Here is a 19,755-nt window from a genome sequence, read left to right as displayed (position 1 = left end):
GAGAGAGAGAAGGGGGTGATGAGTGCTGCTGATTGTGTTTGGTTTATCTTATCTCTATGAGGATCCAGAGATGTCCTGGCATGTGAGATGGAAAAGCATATCAGTACACTTGTTAATAGCACAAGAGAATGAATTAAGTATTTAACCTGTTATTAGCAGAGATTGAAAAGATGAGATCATAAAGTGGGGGAGGTTAAGATGTTGTTATTGATCACAGCAGAGAGAGATGCCAGGTGCATTTTATAAACATACTTTAGCTCTCCGAACACTGTCTCAGAAAGTGCTCCTGCATACTTTAGAAGTTATTATCAGTGAGGTTTTTGCATTATGACATTGTGCAGCTCAAAAAATGGACTTGAACATTTTAGATAGATAGGAACTTTATTAATCCCTTGGGAAGGTTCCCTCAGGAAATTCAGTTTAACATTATTTTTAACCTTAAGTTCTAAGACTTTAGTAACAGACTCACAACTAAAACGTCTTTTTTTGGGTCTTTAAAATGTTGAGGGATCAGTACGCTCAAAATCAAGTCCTCGATGGAAGGTGTAGCTGTGTCTTTAAGGCTGGGCCTCCAATTATTCTTTGTTATTTTAAAGGCGCTGTGAGGAACTTCTCTTTCTGATTTTGTCCTTTACATGCATAGGTAGTGTTGTTTGACAAAAATAAAAGTCATCCTGCTTTCTTTTAACAATCAATGTATCAATCAACAAACTGTCTTGTTGTGGGAAGGCTGTTTCCACAGTGTGCTGCTAATCACTCGGACTGACACCTACCCCCATTTGAAGCAGTGTCAGATAAAAAACAACTTCAGATAAGTCATCAGTGTTCATGCTGATGGTCTTTTCGTTTTTGTATCTCATACAGAAGCAACAGTCAGTTTCATAGCCGACTAAAAAACTCCTCACAGGAGCTTTAATATGGACTCGAATATGAATCATTGACAATGAATCAACAATTGGCATCATGTGTCTTCACCCAGCTATCGCACCAAAACCTCCTACAAAAAAAATTATCTCATAGTGTTTTTAAAAAGTATAGCCTCCTAACTAAAGCTGAAGTTCTGATCCCCTTCCTGTGACTGTGTAAATGCCCTCTAACTCATTGTCACTACCACTTACCAGCTGCATATCATGACATTGTCTCTGGCTGAATTAAAGCCATTGTATCAATCAATCTTTATTTGTATAGCGACAACTCATAACTAGTGTTATCTGGAGACACTTTACAAAAAGCAGGTAAAAGACCGTACTTATTGCTATATTACAAAGACCCAGCTTAATCCATCATGAGCACTTTAGCAAAGAAGCAAATGTCAGGACTTGTCTCCCAATGTGCAAATATAACCCCAAAGGAAGCCCCCTGCTGACACTGTTTTACAAAGGTACTGTTTCTGCATCCTGAGCTTCAGTTATTGTGATTAGTGTGTTCAGTGAGACCTTTTCCCAAAACTGGCACAAGCTCTTCAATATAGTCAGGAGGTCTGGGTATGCAAGACTACATCCCCCATTGGTACGCAGAGATACATAAATTCTTGTTCTGACCATGAGCCCCATTCTAGAGGCTCGTGTAGGTTAAATGTGCACCTGCAGAGTAAGAACATGGAAAGGAGAGACACAAGCACCTGACAAACTTAGGTTGTGTTACTGCTTGTAAGACAGATAGGTTCAGAGTATTGACTTAGGGCCATCTTTTATGGATAGGAATTGTTTGAGAATGAAAAATGAGCCAGTAAGTGTGCCTGCGAGTCCTATTAGAGGGCTGCAGCAACAAGTACATTGATGAGCGGCTGTTTTCATGTGTGACTGCTGGGTTCGTTTCTTTTTTTTAGGTCAGTCTCTGCAGCAGCTAATGATGAAGTTAAGACAGGAGAGAGAGGAGATATATTTCTGAATAGTTCGAGGGTAACCAAGGGAATTAATGTTTGCGTTCAAAAGGACAAAGGCAAGTAATCTAGGAAGCTGGAGGAGTTTAAAAAAAAACAAATGGGATATTCAGATTCAGTGCTCTGAGTTGTTTTACTACGATTATCTACTGAAAATCTCCTCGGAGACCAAGCGTTATCTGCTTCAAACCTCGAGAATCCACCACTGTCTCATTTCAAGTGAGAAAAACTGTGCATATTAAAATTCATGTTTCATACGACAGACGTTTAAAATGCAGAAACAGCACGACGCAGAAAGCAGAAGAGAAGGTGGGATGGCATGAGTCAGACACCGAGCCCAGCCCTCTACAGGAACATGGTTTGCTTTGGCAACACAGCGGAGGTGTTATACGTTTCTCATTAAGACTGAAAGAGGAGACAGATAATGGCCCATCATGCTGATTCCATGTTGACAATTTTGGCACACCTACATGACAATGACGATGATTTTCTGTCTTCAGGTTGAGTGCCAAAACAAACAATTTCAGCTTTTCATTCCTCACAGATTATACCGTGAAATTGATAGCTACATTTGCAAGTGAGTACAGGCACAACTTGATGCTCACTTGCCTAAAAACACACAAAAAGAAAATTACTTTAAAGACTTAAATACTAAACTGTTTGCTTCCTGTTCCTTTAACCCTGTACTGTAACTTAAAGTAAAAGTGGTAAAGTGGCGTCATTATATATCATCAAAATCAATAACTCTTGATGCCACATGGTTAGCAAAACAATGGACCATTTGAAACCCAAATCCTGTTAAATTACCCGCAAAACTTCAGTCTCAGGGAAAAGAGTAACAATGGCCATGAATACCTCCATTCATACTGTAAATGCAGACATGCTGGGTAAGCATGAGGACATAGAACAACACTTTGAAACTTCAGACTCTCCTCAGCTTTTTTTTTAATCTCAAAAATAGACTTTGAGAGCTTTAAGAAGCATTGGTTAGTGCACGCACCCCATGTGTGGAGGCTGTAGTCCTTCAGGCGGGCGGCCCAGGCCCAAGTCCGACATGTGGCTCCTTTCCCGCATGTCATTCCCTACTCTCTCTCCCTCCCTCATTTCTGACTCTATGTCTACAATAAAGGCAGTATGGCTTACACCATTCTTAGACGTCCCAGCTCAACTCTTACTCCGTTCTTGCTTGAGGTTACCAGTTGGACTTAAGACGGTTTCAACTCATGGCTGGAGGGGCGCCGGTAGCCTAGGGGTTACAGTATGTTGCACACCCGATGTACAGAGGCTCTAGTCCTCTTTGCAGCAACTGTGTGTTCAAAACCGACCTTTGCTTCATGTCATCCCCACTTTCTCCTCCCAACATTTACTGTCTTTCTTCCGCTGACGTATCCAATAAAGACAAAAATGGCCCAAAATTACCTTAAGAAATACAAACTCTTGGCTGGAAATCTCTTTTCTCTAAGGGAAATTAGAATCCCTGAAAAGTTTCCCTTTGCTGTATCATCACCAGACGTAGAGAAACAGTCTGGTATTATAATGATGTTTATTCATAGCAACAAGAAAATGAATGAATCAGCTTCACTCGGACATGAAGATCCTATCCATCACCCCCGCACACTTTCTCATGATGAAATTTCCACAATGATTTCTGCTTCGTTCACACGCGTTCTGACTTCATGAAAAATTGTGGACACTGGCAGGAAAAAGTCAAAGTAAAAGTCGGGATGAAAAATCTGGCTGTTTCCATTCAGACATCCAGCTCACCCTGAACATTTCTGGATATTTGGTGGGAGTTTTTGTACATGTGTGGAATCACCCTGCGCTGCATAAGAAGGAGACATGACAGCCCAACCTGTCAACCGTAACCTAAACTATTTGAGCATAAATGTCACTCTGAAAATGAAGCTTTTATTACACAAATCTCTCACAGGAGAGAATGTAAAACAGCTTTCAACACTTAACACTTAACACATAAATAATTGCTTGTAGAGAAACCCTCCGGTACATGAGGGAGTTTACTGCTGTTTTAAATGCTTATATGAGCTGTATTTGTTAGAGGTAATATAATGTTTTAATGCATCCTTCTCTGATTTAGGGGTGTGAACTTTCCTTGAATGTGGAAAACGTGTGCGTGCACATGTGTTTGTTTGCATAAAGATCTTTTCAAGGACGTAATTGGATGCTCCTGTCCTCCTGTCGGCCTCTCCTCAGCTCCTCACAGTTTGTCAGGTGAAGGGAAAATAACACCGGAGACAAGTCAGAGCACGGCTCTCATCATAAGCAGTGAAGCATTATTCACAATCGCCCGTACACGGTACCTCCTCTTCAAGACACGAGGAAGCCTGCACACATTGTATTAAGAGTTGAGATTGATTTCCCGTGAGCACCAAATACAGTAGATGTATTCCCTCTCATGTGGTCGCTTCTGCTGAATTATAACACCGGTTGACATCGCTCATTTCCTCTGTCCCTGAACTCATATCAGCTCTAGTGCGGAGCTTGATTGAGAGGGAGAAACATAGAGAGTTTGTTTGTTGTGTGTGTGTGTGTGTGTGTGTGTGTGTGTGTGTGTGTGTGTGTGTGTGTGTGTGTGTGTGTGTGTGTGTGTGTGTGTGTGTGTGTGTGTGTGTGTGTGTGTGTGTGTGTGTGTGTGTGTGTGTGTTGATGACTCATATGAGGATTAAAAAGGCCTTGGGAGGGAAAAAGAAGGAGTTAAAGCACAAAAGGTTTTTGTGTGTATGTGTGGAGTAGTGCATATACTTTTTATGTGGTGTTAATGTGTGTGTGTGTGTGTGTGTGTGTGTGTGTGTGTAACCTAGTTGTTTATTTTTCATTCGGTCATTAAAGCAGGCTGTAACAGGGGGAGTAAAAAGGCCAAATAAGATTTGTGGTGAACTGAAAAATATTCCTCAGCAGTTTGCTTCAGACCAAATCCTTTCGGCAGTTTTATGATTAAACTCAACAACTCTGCGGCAACAACCTATCATGCAGCTCCAGAGTGTTAAATGGTGGCTGCCACTTCCTTAAAGGGGACACATTATGAAAAATCCACTTTGAAAGTGTTTCTGAACATATATTTGTGTAACCTGAGTGTCTACAGACCCACAACATGTGAAATAAACCCATCCAGTCCTTTGTTTGTGGTCTGCATAAGTCTCACAACACAGAGAAAAATGCTCTGTTTCAAATTTGATCTCCTTGTGATGTCACGGTGGGATTCTGGTATCTCCACCCATGGACTCCACCCCCAGCGTAGAACAACAAAACTTTCGTGCAGGTCCGCCATTTTTATTCTCTCTACAGAGGAGTGATGTCTACGGGGAAAACTCAGCGGGGGCTCATTGCATTTAAAGAGACACACACACCAAAACGGAGCGTTCTGAGAGAGCTGGTTTATACAGGGTCACAAACCTCCTCTGGTGCTTGATTCATGTTATATTTTGACCAAAGCACAGCACAGATGTTTCATTTAGACCACAGGGGGACTGTTTGAAGAGGTGGAAAAGGGGGATGATATGCCCTCTTTCCAACTCCAGCTTTTTTTTCTCGTCAGGTGTCCAAGCCGGTCACATGAATGAAAGCTATGAATTCAAAGAATTACAGATTGCTGTTACTTGTTGAATATTAAATAAATTAAGCTGTTAGTTTTGAGCTACTCATGGGGTTTAATTACCTACAATGTTAACCCTGTTTTTATCTCAAGATAACAAAGGATAGATTAACTATATTTACACAGGAGAGTGCAGGTTATTGTCTGTCAGTGTGTGTTTGTGTGTTTGTGTGTTTGTGTAAGGAGAGGCTGAAGATCATTAGCGCAGAGAGGTCCCAGGGTCAGATCGTTATAAATACTGTTAAGCTGAGGGGCAACAAGAGGCTGCGTGCAGGTTTGTGTGTGTGTGTGTGTGTGTGTGTGTGTGTGTGTGTGTGAGGTGGCAGAAGGTCCGCAGGGATTGACTTGGTAAAAGGGGGGTTGAAAAGAGGTAGAGCTGGGGGGGGGGGGGGGGGGGGGGGAGAGAGAGAGAGAGAGAGAGATGGACAGGAGAGGTGAGGGTATAAGTGGGGTCGGGTCATGACCCAACACTGTTAATAGACATGGAACCGCTGTTTAAACTGGTTGAGACTGGAGGACCTCACAGCCTGGTGGAGGGAAGCCCGGGTTAACAGTCAATAAAAAGCATCGCTTTGCTTTCAAATTTCAGGTCATGAAATCAAGAGGGAGGGGGATGGGGGGGGGGGGCAGGATGAGCACTAAAAATGGCAATAATTCAATTATCTAAAGTCACATAATTGTTGAGCCTGACATCAGTGAAGGATCATGGATAGTAGAAGTACAATTTCTAGATCAGCCTGTGTGGAGTACAATGTCCCCACAGGAAACGATGACCAGAAAGGTATCAAAGCGTCCGCCATCGACTGACCATTTTGTTGGGTGCAGCAGGTTTAAGAAATGAGTCTTTTTGAGCAGCTATCTGTTCAGGAAGCCTCTGCAATGCTGCCATCCAATCAGAGAACAGCTCATAAATAATGGCATCGTTAAATGAATGACCTGCAGTCCACTCAGCCTTCCTCATTACAGGTTTATGTTGAGTGCTGGGAGTAAGAGGCTAAAACCTTAGTTCTACACTCGAGACCATCCATCCACTTAACATGTGGAGGAAATGAGAAGACAGGAACACGTGTTGACATTTCTGGACATCGTTCTTGTTTTTGTAGGTTTTCAAGCTTGGAATGTGAAACTAGACCACTCGGCCAAGTGTCCTCCCCTCACTCATGTTCAAATGTTCACATATTTAAAGGCTGGGTCGCTCATTTCCTCCAGATACACTTTTTTAAGATGTTGTTTGAAATTGTCTTTAGGTCCTGACAGAAATGAATAACTCATGTTCTCTGAAAAAGGAACTAAGAAAATCAGTCATCCGTAGCAGTTGTAAGCCTGAAAAAACTTCAACCAATGTCTGCGACGAGGTGCGTCACCGATGACGTTTGTCAGCCGTTGTGAGGAGGATTTTTAAAAATGTATTATGATAAAGTTTAGTGCTTACTTATTACTTAATGAGACATGAGACGACGTAGTTTCTACAAAATGCAAGCGATGAGCTGAGGTGCGCTTCTGGATGTAAGTGAGGGGGCGTGGCTTTTGATGGAGCACAAAGGGGAGGGGCTGGGTGCAGACGCAGCACTGAGGGAATGCTACTTTCAAAATCATGCCAGTTTTTGAAAATGACCAACCCTGCCTTTAATGAAAGTGTAATCTATTGTTCAGTCTTTGGTTTAACAAAAGTTTAAAGATCTTTCACTAAGGACAGTTTTGTATCCTACTGACACAGTTTATTCTTTTTTTGTACGGTCGTATTTTATATTCGATTTTTGTATTCTATCTTAGTGATGTTGAATTTTTACATTAATCATTCTTTTAAAACTGGACCTCAACACAGCACAGTACATGCTCTGGTGTTACATCAAACCTTTTTGAGTCCTTGATCTGTTTGCTAGCTAGTTACTTACTCCTGATGGGAGACATTTCACATCCAGTTTGGGGTTAAAAATACAGATCAAAAATATACCAAAAAAAGCAGCTGAAGGATAACCAACTTTAAATGCGGGCGCACTTATTAATGGTGTTTCTTTGTAGATCTTACCACACAATTTAGTAAGATAAAAATGGTTTAAAATAAGAGAAAGCGGTTTGGCCCGGCCTCCTTTTGACTTCTTGTTTTGGGTTTTGTCTCACAACCCTTGTAGTCATAAATTAAAAGCAAATGTGAAATGGTAGAGCTTCAGGGGCTGCAGATAAAAACACAATAATGATTGTAAGTCAGACCCACTGTGGGGAACATGTCCTGGTGGACAGGCCATTCTTAAGCTCTTTAAGTTGTTGCAGTGACAGCAGAGCTGCTGTGGGAGCTCCCGGGTTTGGGGATCGGAGAGTGGAGCAGTATAGTTTCAGGCAGGAGCTGCACTGGAGCCGAGTTAAAACAATGACTGTGAGTGACTGTATTGATCTCTTTTAGGCTCTCGGGGTACACCTCAGACAAACTGAAGCCATTTACTGCTGCACGTTGCCCGGGGCGATGGATGTGGAGAGGCTTTTATGGGATTTAAGGACATCAGGGCCTGTCAGTCAGTCAGTCAGTTAAAACAGATAGGTTGTCTTATGCCCACAGAGGAACAGAGGGAACAGTTGTTAGCAGATAGCGCTGGATTTGATGAGCCCGGGTGACTTTACAGGTGGTATTCGGCGATGTCAGGGCGCACTATTGGCTGTAATATGTGGTTCAGATTCACTTCAGAGGGCTGATGCACAACCTTGATAACAGATACAAGTTTGAGAAACAACAAATTGAAAAAAGCAAGAGTTTGATGTCTGCGGCTATAGACATTTCACAGAAACCACCGAGCAGCTGAAACGTAGAAACGTATGACGGAGATTTGACAGTAATTTGAAAGCATTAATTAGGGGTGGGACAAAATGTTGAAACAGGCAATTTGTCCTGACTTGTGTGATACAATTATCGAATCCCTGATGCCAAAATTGGTACTTCAATTAAAAAAAAAATATGGTGCTTTATGTAATGAAGGTAAACCCTCTGCTGTTGGGTCCTAAAGTTGTTTTTATCCAAGCAGTCAGCGATCACTCTTCAGAGCAGACAACACAGGACTGCTGCCACCGATGACCCCAAAGGTCTAGGTGACCCCTTACACACACACACACACCACCACACACTGAAACGTACAGATAACTGGTAACATGACCCCCCCTTCCCCCCGTGGTCTCTAAACTGTGCTGTCAACCTGCTGAACACAGGAAATAATCTATCGATCCTGGAGGAGGAGAGAGAGAGGAGAGAAAACAGAGAGGAGAGGAAGAACTTAATGGAAAAGACACATTTTGTCAAAAGAACAAAAAACATGATAGCGCCAAGGTCATGAAGGTTAAACATAGGAAAGCGTATTATTTAAAAGAGAAACACATGAGGACTTTATGAAGCACGAGAGAAAGGACAGAGAGAATAGTTGGGAGGAAACAGTAGACGGGTAGAATTTCCTCCACTCTGCAGTAAGAATCTGCCGATACAAGCCAAAACTTCATCTCCTCTTCGGCCTATAACGCAGAGGCCGATCACATTCCCCTTTTACACCGGTAAAAATAGACATTTCCTCGACGCTCTGCATCCGTCACATATCTCCTTTCTCATCTCCCTGCACGTCTACCACCCTGCTTTCCTTCGTCATCCTCCTGTCCCACCCCTCCTCACATCCTTCTTCTCTTGCTTCCCTGTTGCCTCCTCGGTCTGATCTTTTCTATTTTTAATATTCAACCCACATTCAACCCTCTCTGATGACACACCGGGAGAGCGATTCCCTCCCACTGAAGGAGCACTCTGAGGTGGTCCGAGAGAAGTGAAAGCAGCAGAAGAGAGTGTCAGAGAAAGATATTAACGTGAGAAAAAAAAAAAAGGCAGAGAGAAAGTTGTTGTGATTATCGCTCTGTGCTAAGAGGAAAATAACCACCGAGCCATCTGTTCAACACGGAAGACAAAACCTTTGAATTATAATCCCCCAAAATTAAAGGAAACAGACTAAACACAACTACATTTGAACCCTTCATTTCATTTTACCAGACTCATACATGACCGGGCAACGTTGTTAAATCTTGACTTAACAATAAAGAAGTCATAACGCTAAGGGAAGTTCAAAAGAATACTTTCTCACTTGAGTATAAATTAGAGTTAAATCACTTTTTTATCACGATTAATCGCTGAATTTCAATAGTTAATCTCTATAGACTAAGGCCACATGTCCACCTCGCGTTTTCCTCTCAGCGCCAGCGTCTTTTTTCAGATGTTTCCAAAGGGTAGAGAGCGTTCCCAGCAGACAGCAACCACCTGGATGAAAAGCAGAGCGCCCAGCGTCTTTTTTTCAAGCGCTCTGCCGTTATTGGTCGGCCGCTCCGAGCGCTCAAGTTGAAAATCGTTCAACTTTTCAGAAAGCCGCTGTTGACGTCACGGTCGCTCTTTTAAAATTGTATGATATTCCCCGTATTTTAGCCTCCTACAGATCGTGTCTTGTGCTCACATCCTCTTTGCTCCGTGTCTGCTGGGGTAAAAAAATATCTCAAATATCAAACACGCAGTAAAAAGTAACGGAGCCGTGTCGGTCATACAGCAGCCGTTATCAACAGACTGTTGTCATAGCAACAGGACGGACATGCAGCACTTTTCTTCTCAGAGCACAAACGCTTCATGCAGACACTCCAGATCGTACAGCCAGGGTTCAAACTGTTAAATCAATTTGTAAACATGTTCAATTGTGCTTGCTTTTTTGAACATGGTTTTGTAAGTAACTTGCGGGGCTTTTGGAGCCGGCCTCAAGCGGACCCTCGACTAACTGCAGGATTTGCACTTCCGCATTGGCTTCATTTTCCAACACTGGAGGTTGCCGTTTGGCCTCTTCTGATTAAAATACAAACTCTCACTAAGTGGACATTTACTCAGGGGCTTAGTTTAGCTCAGATGATAGAGCGGGCGCCCGATGTTCAGTACAATGGCTGCAGACTTTCTTGCACTGGTCCTGATGATGTTTGGAGCATGTCTTCCCCCACTCTCTGTCTCTGCCGACAGTTCATCTCTCTCTCAAACTTTCCTGTCTAATAAAGGCAAAAACGCCCATAAACATAAAAAAAGGAAATATAAAGTGTCTTTTTTAGTAGTGAATCTACTCTTTTACAATCTTAAATCCTTTTTTTTAGGATTAGAACACGAGCAGCATTTCAAATCGGATCCCTTTTTCTTCCATCACTTTTCATGTAAACAAACAAGAACAACACCATGACTGACTTCCAGGGAGTGTGTCTGAAATGTTTCATCTTTGTCAACTCAATGCTTTTTCACTTTTCGCTCAGAACCACTGGTAATACTTTGTTTTTGTCAGTGTGATATTGGTAATATTTAACTTGAGTAAAGAATATGAACACTTCCTTCACACCGCTCTAAAGCCGTCATGTCTCAGTGTTAACGTCTGAACCATCCCACTGTATCTAAAAGTCTGAATTCCCTGAGTATGAAGGGGGAAATAAAAGTTATTAGTCTAATTAGCCTGGGACTGTCGGAGCTCCTCACTGACAGAAACACTCTCACTGAGTGTCATACAGTTAAAAAAAAGATGAAGCCTGATGACTTGCAGTATTATTGCTTCAGACATAACGACAGTGAGTGAGAAAAAGTGAATCCAAGAAAAGAGAAAGCACACCATAAGAGGATCTGGATGTGGCATTGATTTCAAAATGGACGCAGATGTATTGGATTTCATTTACGGCGTCTGACTGGGCCTTCCGTGTGACGTAAAGGAACACTTTGAACCAAAATGTGCAAGTACACACAGATACACACCTTAAACGCTCCTCCACTGTCAGATGAAAAAGACACATTAACACACACACACGGTGCACCAATAAAAGATTTATTTTATTGAAAAGAAAAAAGACGCTTTCTCGTCTTCTGAAGAATGACGTATCTTTTTCAAACGAGCCTTTTGAGCAATTATACAGAGCGGCCTCTTGAACGCAGCTTTAATGCCACAATACACCGTTCACGGTTCCTCGTCACTCTGAATGCAGCTTTTTTTTCTTTTCCTGCTGAGATTTTTTTTATTTGTAGTGTTTGACATTTTGACAGGTTTAGACATGTTTTTTTTGTACCCTGGCAGGTCGTGACTGTGCACTTACTTTAATATTTTGTTCTCTAAAAAGGATGATTTATACCACCGCGGATGGAGACGTGTGAAAAATGAGGTATGATGATGTCAGTCTTACACATATGAAGGTAAAAGAGGCACTTGGTAACAGAAACAATAACATCAGAATATACAAAAGAAATCAAAAAGGACAAATAAAGTAAAGATAACGCATGAAAAAAAAAACACATTCACGTCCAGTCTGATACCTAATATAATATACTGTCATAGCTCCCAGTGTTAGCATTTATACAAGAAAATCTACATTATGCAATTTGCAAAGTTCAAGCATTTAATATGTACATGTAATGTGCAAAGAAATCAAAGACATGTCACCCTTAAAGGAGCCAAGCGTCATGTTTATAACAGGTAATAACTCAAGAGTTCATGTTGAAATATTCGGTGATGATGGACCAAAGTTAGCTTAAAAAAATGTACCAAACACTTCTCAGGTGTAGTCACCGGTCGTACACATGATGTGAACAAACCTCAAAGTTTTATCACCTTCCTTCTTTCTAAGATTGGTGCTGAAACATTTAGCTAAATATTTGCTTTTTATTGAAGCATCGCTACTCTAAGTTTGTCTTTGAAGGCTGCAGGCAACATCTTATTAGCTTAGCGTAGCTTAGCGCAAACACTTGAAGCAAGGAAAAACAGTTCCCCTGGCACAAACTCCACCTGTAACTAAACAGCCTGCTTCATGTTTCCTTGATAAAAAAAGTATATTTCACATCATGTTAAAATCTATGAAGGCGTCTTTGTGGTCAGCCTCTTCTCGGCTCTCTTCTCTTTAAAGGTTAGACGCGGTTATGTTACATGTGGTCGATGTTCTGAACCATGAAACTGCTCGGCTGATGTGGCTGTGCTGTGGTTGACAAAACGTCAGTGAAATGAGGCCTTTATAAAAACATGTGTCTCTGTGTATGTTCAGGTTATAATAATCTGAGATGCACACACACACACACTAGACTAAATTGAAATCCTCAGTTATGAGACACACAAAGTGCGTTATATTCATGTTGCTGATGAAGCTACGGTTGTTGAATACTTAAGTTTTTCTTCCAAAAAACTCACAATCTCACTTTCTTTCTTTGTTTGGGGGGGGGCCCACTTTGTCTTTTACACCAGCACACCAAACACACCCTCAGTGACACACAAACAAGACATCAAATCCTCCCGCTTACATTCACTTTGACTTTATCATGTTTTGTTTGGCGCTGTTTTAAATGATTTTACTCTTGTTTTTTATTCACTTGTGCATTTTATGCAATTTTTTACCCTTTTCCTCCGATTGATTTCTGATTTCTGACACCTCATCAGCACTTTGGCAGAGTGATTATTATTTTTTCTGAGTCCCAAAGGGATTATAAAGTTTGATTTTTTTCTTCTCATTAAGAGCTAAATTCATCTTTTTTTTTTAATTCACACAAACGTGAACTTTAATAAAAACCAACAAACTGAAAAAAACTCAGGATATGAAACGTTTCTTTCTGCAGATACTTTCTACGGCAGCCCGGAGTGGACATACCGTACATCCACACGTTTTATTTCCTCACTTTTCCTGTGATAACTGAGAATTTCTGATTTGTATCTCCGGATCTGGATTTTTTTTTTTACCTTGCTATCCTCAGAGTTGCAAAAGCCCAAAACAAACATAGAAATAAGTTTAGCTCACATCATTAGTGTGGGAATGGAAGCGTGATACTATATGTCATGGTGTTGCCAATCACAGTGAGCAGATTGTTTTGATTTATAGATCTGCAGAAAAATATCATCAGAGGAAAATCTCAATTATCTCGACATAATGAAATAAATTAAGTTTGTTATTTTGACATAACGAGAAAAATACGTTGAGATCTTGAGAAAGCGACGCTATATTGTTTGGGAACTGTTTCTTTATCTCGTTTATTATGACGTGTGGATTAATTACCTTTTTTAAATCAAATTAAAAAAAACGAGTAAATGGAGTAAATCAAATGTATGGATGTATGTCTGCTCAGGGCTTCCTTACATCTGCTCTCAGATTCACTTCATAAAGAAACCGAGCGATTGTGTGTGTGATACACTTACTTTACATGGGGGGAAAAAGTTTCAAATCTACTCCCACAGTGAAGCAATGAACCCTTAAACTGAAGTAGATGTTTGTAGAAACACTAAGTGCAGTTTGAACTGCTAACAAACGACAGCGTGATCAATAAACACTACTTGAAATGTGGATTTTGATACATCAGAGAGAGTGCACAGCCCCTCCCCCTCCTCTCTCCCTTTTTTTTTCCTTTTTAATGGATGGAGACGCTACTCGAGCGCTCACTCTTAAGATAATGTGATTTAAAAATATCAGCCATCTGAAAACATTTTTTTGTTATGCTCCTGATTAAATTTCCCCGACCAGTTTTTCCTGTCTGGGGTTTTGGATAAACAAGGTTTTTACTCTATTAAAGTTGGATTCCCTTCAACAAGAAACATTCCTCCTCCTAGACACCAGTGAGTGTCCGAGTTTGTTTTAACCCTCTTCCCTGTATACCTGCCCTGACCTCAATCTCAGTCAGCAGAGCCTCCCTGTACTGTATCTGTGTGTGTGTGTGTGTGTGTGTGTGTGTGTGTGTGTCCTCCTGCACACTGATGTGAAATGTGCACATATGGTGGACAGCGGGGGGGTAAAATGCTGCCTTCAGGAGAACATGCAGTGCATACATGATGAGCTTTGAGCACTTGACATGTGTGTGATTATTAATTCATGTGTGCATTTGTATAATCTGTAATATCACCGAGGTGTTCAGCTTCATGCTTTATTGGTTTGTGATCATTTGTGAGCAGCATGGACACGTTGAAAAGTCCATCAAGACTTTAAAATATTAATTAAAGATTTTTTTTTTTTTTTGTCCAGCTTTTAGTTTAAATCTTCTGGTGTCTGTGTGACAAAGTGCACACATGTTGTGCTACATACAGATGTGTATGCATGACCACATCTGTCTCTCAGAGAGGAAAAGGGTTTGAGTGGAAGACACGCGATGATTAATTTAACAGAGAGGCTTCACTTTATGATGCTGCGTGTCTGTATTGGACACTAACAGGTTCCATAAAAAGCAAAGAAACGAGGAATGTAACATCTTTAACATCTTGTGGGAGAAATATTTCCCCGCCACCAACGCACTTTGATTTATTGAGCTACTAATGATAACAGAGCTGTCGGCAGCAGAGGAAGAGAAATGTGTTCTGCGGCGGATGTTTTGACAGGTGGGGTGAATACCTGCAAAACTAATTTGCTTCCCAAAGCAGTCAGGTACAGAGCTCTGCCCCCTTAGACAGAAAGTAAAAAAAAAACCTAACTGTCGGACTCATCACATTCGGTCGTTATCCTTTTTAGCATTATTGCACCCAAGAGCGAGGAAATTGAAAGTGAAGCCATTTTCCTCGCAAATGCATTCCCATATCTCTGATCACTTTTATGGCTTGTTCTAAAGCGGGACTTGCGAAAAACACTAACAGGACGCCGCTGCCAAACTCAAACAAAATCACTTATTTTTTTCCCTCTTCAAAGGCAGCTTTTCTACCCCCGACCGCAGAGTAGTCCGGATTTATCAATTTAATGAGCCTCAAAACTTCCTCAGACCGGTTTGTTTTCTGTGCAGCAGGATCACCCAGAAAGGAAAAAGCGGCTGAATGTCTGGATTTGGTGTTATTATGCAGGACAACACGGGGTGTAAAAGTGTGGGAATGTTTCTAATTTAAAACACAACCACAACAACAACAGGGTTGTTTACAAGGTGAGGATGGTGTGTGCAGGAGCAGGACTTTATGTGGTGTCCATTAAGGCCTGGTGAACAATATGTAATGATATGGTTTAGTGTGCATTAATAATACAAAGTGTGATGGAAATAAACACATGTAAGAGTGCATGTTAGCTATATTTCACATTTTTTATGTTTTTCATATTGTTTTACATATTTCATATGTTTTTTTGTTTTTGTTTCTTTTTAATACAAAATAAATCCAGAAAGCAATTTTTTTTTTGCCACTAAATTGGCAAATTAGCTGAAAACTAGTTTAGCTTCATCTGACTGCATTAAAATGGTTTGAAAGCATTGACACTACACCTAGACCTACACCCAAAGGGTAAAATGTCAGCATGCTGAGCAAGAATTGTTGTTTTTTTTAGTAAATATCTATTATTTTTAGTTGAAAAATTCAGACATTTGCAATGTTTTTAAAGAAAATGCTCAAATCTGCAGAGTACGAAGACATTGTGAGTCGTTGTGCAGCCTTAGTGTCCATATAGAGAAAACGGGATGAACCGACTTTTAGGGACAAAATCAGCACCTCAGTGCCTTCTTTTTACACTGTAAAAAGTGTGTGTGTGTGTGTGTGTGTGTGTGTGTGTGTGTGTGTGTGTGTGTGTGTGTGTGTGTGTGTGTGTGTGTGTGTGTGTGTGTGTGTGTGTGTGTGTGTGTGTGCGCGCGCGCGTGTGTTTTGAACATTGGAGGCACGTGTGAGTATTTTGGAGAAGATGTAGGTTAAGATCCATCTCCGTCCCTCTGACCTGAATAATTCATCCAATGGGAGACTCTCTGTGTGTCTCTGAAGGCTCTCTCTGATTGGCTGATCAGGATGCTGTATCTCAGAGCTCTACCTGCTTCTTCTACCTTTAGAGGCTGATACGAGACGCCATGCACCTGACCGGTGTGTGTGTGTGTTTGTGTTTGTGTGTGTTTGTGGGAGTGTGTTATGTTTGTACAGTGATGGTCCAATGCCTTTTTTTTTAAATTATGGACACAGAAAATTACTGATACTGATGTTCAGAGCAAGACATTTAGCCAGCTGCTGATTCAGATTTTTTTTGTTGTGTGTGTAAGACTCCCAGAATGCCACATTCTCTCGTGTTTGACATGAAAACATTCAGATTTTGTCCAACAGGTGACCTCTTCTGCCCAATAAAGACAGCTCATCTCTAAATCAACAGCTCGATGTACTCGTGGCAGCTGTAAGTTAATATGAAACAACAGAAAAACATCGGCTGATATTTATCCATGTGCTATATTTGCTGATTTCTGTCAACAGGGTCGAACAGATGGATTTGTGCATTCCTATTTTTATTTATTTTGTTGGGGGGTTTACCTTTTTCCTATTTATACTTTCCTATTTTCTTTCCCATAAATACTCTGTCGCACACATAAAGTCACATTAAGAAACACACACACACACACACACACACACACACACACACACACACACACACACACACACACACACTCTCTCTGTCTTTCAGTCTTGTGTGTGTCCGTCTCCGTTAGCGTGAGACCACCTCCACTGGGATTCTCTGAAACAACGCACATCCTGAAGGGAAAAACAAAAATCATAAACAACAACAAAAACAAAGCAAACTGTAACAAAAAGAAAAAAAACACAACACAAAATATAAAATAAACGGGTTCATAATTGAAATAATAACAGAAGCCTGAATGGAAAGGGTTAATAAAAGGAGGTCTGCAGGTCGGGTCAGTACAGGAGGGATCTTCTTCTGCTCAGTGTTTGTTATTAAAAGTGTTTTTCTGATGCTGATTTAGAGGATGGGAAAAAAAACACAAGATGTTGTTTTTCATTTTTTGCAGTGTGCATGATATAAATATGGGACTCTAAGTTATGCTTGTGTTGTTTTTCCATCCATCGATTTGTGAGTAAAGATGTTTCTATAAGTGGAAAACTCCAGAATTAGAACAGAGGGGTTTAGTAAATTAGCCTCATGTTATCACAACAGAGCAACAACAAGTCTTCCTGTAGTCAGCATGCTTTGCAATGCAATAAACTCTGAAACAGAAATAATGTGTCTGTGGTCGTTTTCAACAACAAACAATAGCAGCAGTGCAAAACCTATTTGTTAATGTAAAGCTGTGTTGTTGGTGTCGACAGGCTCAAAGACGTGGAGGCTCTCCACTTCATCAACAGCTGCACGACTTAAGCTGCAGAAGTTGAAGTACATCTGATAGGAAAACTGGTACAGCCATGTTCACCGACGTAAAAGTAAGTGAATGACTTTCAAAACAAAAAACTATAAAGAAAGAAGCTCAACAACCGACTGAACCTTCCCTCATCCATGTAATGAGCTAATGAGTCAAGTGGAGCTGCAGCATTTTCAAAGTTATGAAGAAGTTCTGTTGGGATTTCTGACTTCTGCAAACCTGCTAAAGTTACTTCGTTGATAACTGCAGAGTTTATCTCCAGATTACTCAACAATCTTCAGCTAATAACTGAACTAACTGATGTTGAAACCAGCAATGAAAGGAGTCGATATTGTACGGCAGATGCAGCTGCTGTTGCAACATCTGGTCACCAATACACAAGACGTTGATATTGAAATGCTGTGAGATTCACTTTGTAGCAGGAGTGCATAGAATTTTAAATAACACAAAACACTTGAAGGAAGAATTTGTAGCTTTCTGATCCAGTAGATGTCGCCTTTGAGCACCAGCATTAAAACAAAACAAACTGCTGCCAACACACCTCCAGCCCCTCACGTTTGCACAGAGGAGTTTAGCGCAAACAAGGGACAAAGTTGTCCATCGCTCGAGCTGTAATTGCCTGTGTCCTGCATTGTTTTGTTAGCAGGCTAATGTTAGCACTCTTGAGTTAGCTTGTAGCTTCACATTGCACATAAATTGACACAGAATGACTGTGATCTAAAAACACTTCCAAATAATCAGTGAGTCATGTTCTTCTTCTTCTCTCTAGTTCTTCACTAAAACAGCTTTTATACACAAGGGGAGGAGTCAGCCGTCCCATCCATGTAAACATGATGTAAACATGATGTAAACATGATGTAAACATGATGTAAACATGATGTAAACATGATGTAAACACGGCTTCGACAACAACACAGCCAGCGGGACTCGAGCTTCTCTCTCATTGTAGACAGTCAGGACTCAGAGACACATTGAGAAGAGGGGCAAGCCGCCGTTTGCAGAGAAATAACCCACTAGAAATAAAATAATGCAATACTTACAGTAGTCTCTACAATTCTCACATTTTTGATACATGTGATGAATTGTGATTTATCAATCAAAAATCACAACAACCCAACCAGCAATGAGATACAAGACCGAGAGTCTCCGGATAGCGGCTCTGTGAGCGTTTACATGACACCACAACGCTTTGAGCTGAATGTTTGCTGATGTGCTCACAATAAAAATGCTAATATGTTGACGTTTAATCTATCTATGTCCCGTCTATTTACATAATACAGCCCATTTTCATCACCTCAGTGTATCTGGTTAGCATGCTAACATTTGCACATAATCACTGAGTAAGTACAGCTGACAGGCTGACGGATACAGATCCCTGACTGTACACAGGGTAATCTATTAGTTTTAGTGTGTGTGTGTGTGTGTGTGTGTGTGTGTGTGTGTGCTATTGTGGAGTATGTTTATTTATCACTGTGCTGCAAAGGTCACAGTCACTCTGATATTTTAAACTGATCCACAGTCGAGCAGCTTCCCCGTAAAGTGCTTATTTGTGGAAAAAGAATAAACTCACAGAGGGGGGTGAAGTGACCTTTCACAGAAACATGAACAATAAACTCATTGATCGCACACACGTCTGAACTTCAGTTTATTGCCTCTAACCTTCTCACTGTGGCCCAATCAATGGACACACATGTTTACAGGTACGTCACACCACAACGTGCTGCTCAAAACACTTCTACCTCCTCTCATGTGCATGCAAAGAGAGAGACATTTATTATTCCTTTAAGGTGATTCACTGCATGTCTGTTTTCCTTTTCGAAATTACAGGCTGATGCCAACATCTGGCCCGTCACTGGGGGAGTCTGTGCCAGCTGACACAACAGCCTTATCAGTGTCGGAGGATTATGTGTACATTACAAAGCTGCCAGTTTAACCACGGAGGCTGAGCCAGCCAGCCAGGAGAAATTAAAAAAAGCTCTCCGCTGGATGGTGGCATTAAAGGTTCAAATGCATTCCAAATATGTGAGCGAAAATAAGAAATGTCATGAGCAGCCAGAGTTTGTGAGTTTTTGAAGGAGAGAAGTGAGTCATGACTCGTAAAACATCAAACGAGACGAGAGAGGAGAGCGATAAGACGAGGTAAAGAGAGGATAAAAGTCTGATTCCAGGTGTGTCACTGCACTG

The 19,755-nt window shown here is 41.0% G+C and overlaps 1 protein-coding gene across 3 annotated transcripts in view; it reads right to left on the bottom strand.

Annotated features, from left to right (window-relative positions):
* ntrk2a (neurotrophic tyrosine kinase, receptor, type 2a) overlaps positions 1 to 19,755 on the bottom strand; it is a 102,675-nt gene that overhangs the window by 39,639 nt on the left and 43,281 nt on the right. The window lies entirely within an intron of this gene.

This window comes from Labrus bergylta, chromosome 2 (assembly GCF_963930695.1).
Source record: "Labrus bergylta chromosome 2, fLabBer1.1, whole genome shotgun sequence".
NCBI lineage: Eukaryota > Metazoa > Chordata > Actinopteri > Labriformes > Labridae > Labrus > Labrus bergylta.
This window is presented reverse-complemented; position numbering and strand designations above follow the sequence as displayed.